This window comes from Elaeis guineensis, chromosome 5 (assembly GCF_000442705.2).
Source record: "Elaeis guineensis isolate ETL-2024a chromosome 5, EG11, whole genome shotgun sequence".
Lineage (NCBI taxonomy): Eukaryota > Viridiplantae > Streptophyta > Magnoliopsida > Arecales > Arecaceae > Elaeis > Elaeis guineensis.
Window position 1 is genome coordinate 31,226,808 of NC_025997.2, and position 6,456 is coordinate 31,233,263.

General features: G+C 32.6%; 1 long non-coding RNA gene across 2 annotated transcripts; it reads right to left on the bottom strand.

The window, feature by feature from the left end:
* Window positions 1-3,712: 3,712 nt before the first annotated feature.
* LOC140858144 (uncharacterized) lies at window positions 3,713-6,131 on the bottom strand. Of its 2 annotated transcripts, XR_012141490.1 has the most exons (3): window positions 5,902-6,093; window positions 5,733-5,868; window positions 3,713-3,953 (listed from the first exon to the last, which is right to left on the bottom strand). It is a non-coding gene; the product is annotated as an uncharacterized lncRNA (long non-coding RNA). The 2 variants fall into 2 exon arrangements; XR_012141489.1 differs by having other exon boundaries at window positions 5,733-6,131.
* Between the last annotated feature and the right edge of the window lie 325 nt (window positions 6,132-6,456).

The window sequence follows — 6,456 nt, forward strand, 5'->3', positions numbered from 1 at the left end:
TTTATGTTTTCTTTAAAGAATATTTATTTATTTATTTTTATTTTAAGTATGGAATTCGAGTTAAAAGTTGCACAAGAGAATTGGATCAGGAACGGGAAATTAAAGGATTAACAATAGAGAAAGTCTCTGTTCATTGCATGTGATACAATAAAATTAATGCGGAGTGCACTATCTAATTATATTGGAGTATGTAGCCATCGTTTTGGAATGTATATTTAATAACGCATCTAACATGTGTAGTTTTATTTTTTCGTTTAAAATTTTAAATAAAAAAATATTTTTTTATTTAAAAAAAATTATGATATATTGTGGTTATATTATGATATTTTATGATCAAATTATGATTTTTGTATATAGAAAGCCAATTTTGTATCAGAAGTTATAGAAAAATATAAATTTTTAAATAATAAAAATATTTTTTTTATAATATTTTATGATCAAATTATGAGCAGGAAATCATAATTTGATCGCAGGATGTCATAATATGATCACAGAATATCATAATTTTTTCAGAAGATGAAGGATATTTTTGTCATTCAAAATTTCAGATGAAAAAATAGAATTGTAGGTATTAAATGTGTGTTGGAAAATGATGGCTATGTCATCCAATCAGATGGGACGGTATATTTTTTCTATACTGTATGCTGTGTACAAAGAATTACTCTTAATAATAACTAGCACTCATTATGGGCACAGAATTTTTTTTTCTTTATAAGGGTCTATTTGGTTGGGGTATAGTAGATTATGGGTAATCTTATAATTCATAGAAATTATTTATTTAAAAAAAATTATGGAGGAAAATAATTTTTATTACATTTGATTGGTGAAAAAATTATTTTAAAATATGACACTGAAAAATATTATTACGTTTGGTTAAAGATAAATTTATATAGGAATATAGTTAGATTTATAAATATATTTTTTTATATAAAATAATTTTTTAATATCAGGATAGTATTGTTATCTTCAATTAGCTTTTATACAATGACTGTAATCACATAATTTTTTGTATAATATCATATTTATTTTATTTTTTTAAAAAGATCTTTATAGAATGAATTTAAAAAGATATAATTATATATATAGTTTTATTCGAAATATTTATGTTAAGTATGAACCACTATCACTCAGAAATTTATCAAATATCAATGCATTTATGATATTTATTTTATTTTTTTATAAAAAATAAATATAAAATCTATTAATTTTTTTATCATATATTTTTTTTATTTTTCATACGAAACATGATAATTTGATATGAAATTTATTTTTTTATACTGAATTATCTCCAACCAAATGAACCTTAAGTAGTCATGTGCGCTTCCTTATCCTTATTTTTTTCGCCTTCTTTTGAGAATGCCAATATGGGAGTAAGTTTAGAGACAATAGTAAGAAATAGGAGCATCTTTGATTGGGGAGAGACTTGAGAATGAGAATGAGAATTACTCTCATTTTAGCCGATCATGAAGAATTTTATTTTCATTCTGATTTTAGAGAAGAATATGAATGTTTCAATTTTCTAAAATTCAATCTATTTTTATTTTTAAGATTTAATTTTCATTCTTATTCGGATCATGAATCAAGCATATTAAGGGATATAATCATTTTGATTTTTATTTCAATCTATTCGAATTTCGATTTTGATCATTAATCACACATGATAGATGGAGGTGGAGTCAGGTCATACAAGTTTAACGGAGGTGTGAAATTAGTTTATCATAGGATTGTACCATTTGATAGCTCAATGAAAATCCAACAGCATTCCAACTCTTGCCAAATGGAGAATACCTGCCATATGTCATTTCCATCAAGAATGTGCTTTTGCTACTTTGGGAAAGGTTTTGGATGGTGCTCTCGTTAATAATTTCAAAAGCAAGTGCGGTTCCTACATCATGGTCAAGTTTGGATCGTGCTTTGCTAGTGATAGCCATCCAAATGCCAAAAGAAAATTGTTTCATCTTTAAGCTGAAAGACATTTACAATAAGGTACCTTGGCTGAATTTTCTTACCATAATATCCTTAAAGTTCTTACCTTGGAAAATTTTTCGATCTGGTTTCACTTGTGTTTTCCATGCCAAGAGAGATAAGAATGCAAGCAAACATAGATCCTCCCTTACCAATGATTCTGATGGCTAAACAATATTTGTAAGCAGACTTTCGATAATTTATATGGTATTGCCCTAGAATTGAGGCGAGCCTCTTGAGATCAGCCCAACATTAGACTCATATCTGATCTTGCCCAACACTGGGTCAAGACCCTCACACCCAAAACTATCCACAGTTTGACCCTCATGTCCTGATTCGATTCCTTCGACCACCAAAATGGTTTAATTTGCAGGGCTCAATTCTTGATGAATCCAACCTAACCAGAGTAATCTATAATTATAACTTATTATGACTCATAATCAAGAAAAATTAAATAATTAGCACTCAAAAAAAACTACCACATATGATCCTTAGCGTTGTTATGAGTTAATGCAACCTCAATTGTCCCTTGATCAAAACTTCCACCACTACTTGTTTAACATCTAGGTTAAAAGGTTCGACCCATACTAGACTTGATCAGAAAATCCTCGACTAACTCAGCCCAAATCGGATTGGATGGTGTTGGATTTTCAAGTTATATCATTTTTTACCACCTGTGCTATAAATTAAGGAAGTGAAGCCCTCATTTGCTATGAAATTCAAATATCTTAAGTTGAAACGTAGATTCTCCAAGACTAGGAAATTAAATTAGTACCACCGGCATTCGTTGAACATAGCTGATTTATGGTAACTTGCAAGCTAGAAGAAAATTATTTGTTTTACCTTGCCTCAAGCAAAGCTCGCTTCCTCGTTGCTCTTCTGAAGATTTGGTAGTCTATCCTTGATTTGTTCTCAGTTGCCTCTTGAGTTCTGCTAGATCTTATTGGCAGTATCTGCTCTGGTCTTAGTTTTAATATCTGTTTTCCCTCCACCTTCAATCTGTACTTCTTTTCATCCTTTTCTTACAACCTCTGCTTTCATTTACTAGGTGATTAGGCCTTGGGCTGATCTTGTCTTTCAAAAAGAAAAGGATCTTATCAAAAAAAAAAAAAAAAAAAAGAAAAGGAAAATTTTGCTTGGATTTTAGAATTTCATGTACTTTTTGCTGAATATAAATTCTCCCATTGTTGCTTCAATTATGAATTTTATTTGATACATCATTTTTGAATTAGTTCAAGTCATTGGAATATATTTTTTGACTTAAAATTGATCAAATACATTTAGTGAAAATTAGATTATACACCACTTTTTTTCTGAGTTTAGATTGAGTGCATGCCTACTCATGTTGTCCGGTAACAGCATGCTACAATAATGTTTAGCTGAGTCCACAGGTAGTTCGATCACGAAAACAATCTATATAATTTTGGAAACCTTAACCGGTCGATGGCATAAGTTGCTTGAGAACTAATAAGACACGGGGTTTTGAATTGTATCTTTCGTATGAAAGAATGATTGATCTTCTTTCACAAACTCAATCATTGGATCATATTTTGTACATCTTTCAAAGCATGACGAATCTTTTCCATCCATCCATGGCATAGATGATGAAGTTCATGCCGTGCTTTGCAAAATGTGCAAAAAGCAATCCAATGATTGAGGTTGCGAAAGACTATCAATCATTTTTTTTTTCATAAAAAAAATACAACCTAACTCCAAGACATAGCTGTCATAGACAGGTTGATTCCACTTCTATGCCAAATCCATAATTTCCATACAAAGAAATAAAATAGGTCTATACAAGACATGCATAGGATATGAAGCAAACAATGTGCGGTCTTTATTGTGAAGAAGCATAAACGTCCATCTGCTATAATTATCATACATCTGATCTCATCCAACGGTTCGACAGGCACGGTCAACGTGGAGGCCCACCGAAAAATGGGCCACAACAATCCCGTAGCAACCAGCAGCAACACAAGGAGTACAAACTACAATCAAATGAAATAATAGGTCACATTAGATGGGTCTAGAGTATATAGCTCCACACTGAACAAGAAAATAAACTTTTCAGATAAACTAACAAAAGTCATTTACCGTGAAGTAAAAAGAGGGCAAAAGAAAAAGAAAAGATAATAGTTTTTCAAAGGTACATATAATAAATACTTACAAATGAGAATATTAGAATTATCTCTGTGGAAATCCGCACAGAAGCTTTTTCTACGGTTTGGTGCATCTAATATGCAGTTTTTTAGCTCGTTTGAGCTGCATGGTAGGAGGTATCTTTTTCCTATCAACGGTAAATCGGTTAAATATAAATAAGGTAAATGTAATTTTCAAGGCCACAAATCAGTGTGAGCCCCCTCGTGCCAGGCACAACTTCGATGGGGAACCCAAAACCTCTAGCAAACATCAAAGCATGCGAAATTATGTGGCGGTGTCTCCAATTTGTTGCTTTATTTGGAAGAAAAAAAATTTGTAGTACCATTACACAGTCCTAGATTCCGTCTGGCATCGGTTTTATATTTTATTTTCTATATTATAAATAAAATTAGGAAAATCAAGATAAAAAAAATATGTTTAGTACTATTTTTTTCATTTTAAAAACACATTCTAATTTTTTAAAAAATAAAAAAATATTATTTTATTATTTTTAAAAATAAAAAAATTTATATCTTGCACCACCATCATGAACACCACGTATACTACCATCATGAATATTGCTATCACCACTATTATGATCTCCACTACTATCATCACCATCAGAATTAATGACTCACTTCCTCATCAACATTGTCATGATTGCAATATCTCTAACATCATCATTACTATCATTATCATCGTCATCATCACAAATATTGTTGCAACTACTCGTACTCACTATCTTCACTATATCACTATAATTACCATAATCTCTACTACACTACCGTCATCATTATAGTAAATCGTTATCACTGTCGTATAGTTAATGCTTTGTTGGTACCACCGCCATCACTACTATTACCATCATGGTTTAAATTATCTTCATAGCTACTATCACAATCTCAACCATTATCATCATGGTTATGTTTTGAAAGATGATTGGTCATATGAGATGTAAACATTTTTAACGTTTAGAATAAAATGCAAATAAAATTTTTATTTTTATTTTTAAAAATAAAAATATATAAATAATATTAAATAATATCTTAATATCACAAATTAGATAAAATAAATGCTACTTTAGACAAAAAAGCCCAAAATATGTTTGATTATCTCGAACAACATACTCTTTGTTTGTAATAGCTCCTCCCTTTGTAGAAATTTAAGTAGCTAGCTGAATTTTTCCCCAATCACTCAAATATCAATCCTTTATTGTTTTTGGGGTTCAACGAGATGGGATGATAGGATAAATATTTATCAAAACAGTCCAACGAATTGTTACCAAAAAGAAAAACAGTCCAATGAATAATATATAGTTGATAAATCTTTGGGCTAGAAATATACAAAGAATATTTGTCGTATGTCCCCGAAGAGTCTATACAAATAATTTACGAAGAATTATATAGATCCACAGGCGAAGAATGAATGCTACTAGAGGGTGTTCTTGGTGGATGTGTTGCAGAGCAAGATGATCCTTAAGATATACCGCAACTATGTAAGGAAAAATACGCCTAAATTATAGGGACAAAAACAAAATTCTCTGTTTCTGGTGGTAGACGGAAAAAAAACAAAAAAAAGGAGAAGAAAAAGTTAAAACTGAAGAACGAAGAGAAGAAGTTTAAGCCCACCAGGACGATAAGCAGCCGCACGGTCCACCAAACCCTGGTCCGAAACCACCACCGGGTCCACCCGGTCCTGGTCCGAAACCGCCACCCGGTCCACCCGGTCCTGGCCCCCAACCCGGTCCCGGCCCGAAACCGCCACCTGGTCCACCTGGTCCCGGCCCGAAACCGCCACCTGGTCCACCTGGTCCCGGCCCCCAACCCGGTCCTGGCCCGAAACCGCCACCTGGTCCACCTGGTCCCGGCCCTGGTCCAGGGCCAGGCCCTCCCGGTCCCATTCTGTCCTCCTCCCTCTCTGTCTCTCCCTCTCTCGCTCTCTCTTTCGTGAAAGCTAAGAGCCTCTGAGCCCAGACTCTAAATCCAAGAAAGAATGGTGTTGAGGTATATATAGGAGAAAGAGAAGCCTTTTTTGTTGACAGAAACTAAAAAGATAACATGTTAACCTACCATTCCGAAACTTTTCGTGTCGGCCCTTCTAACAACTACCTGTCTAGCTTACGTGCACGTATCTGTGGTCAAACACCCTCATACGTAGACAGACATGACTAATGCGGGCCTCATTTTGAGATTATCTTCCAGAAGAAAATTTCTTTGTACAGCACCTGCGATATAGAAAATCTGATGTAGGATGCATCATTCCATCCTATTAGATCACAGGGTCATTATTTTTTAATATATATTTAATATTTATAATTTTATTTTTTATTTAAAATTTTAAATAATAAAAATA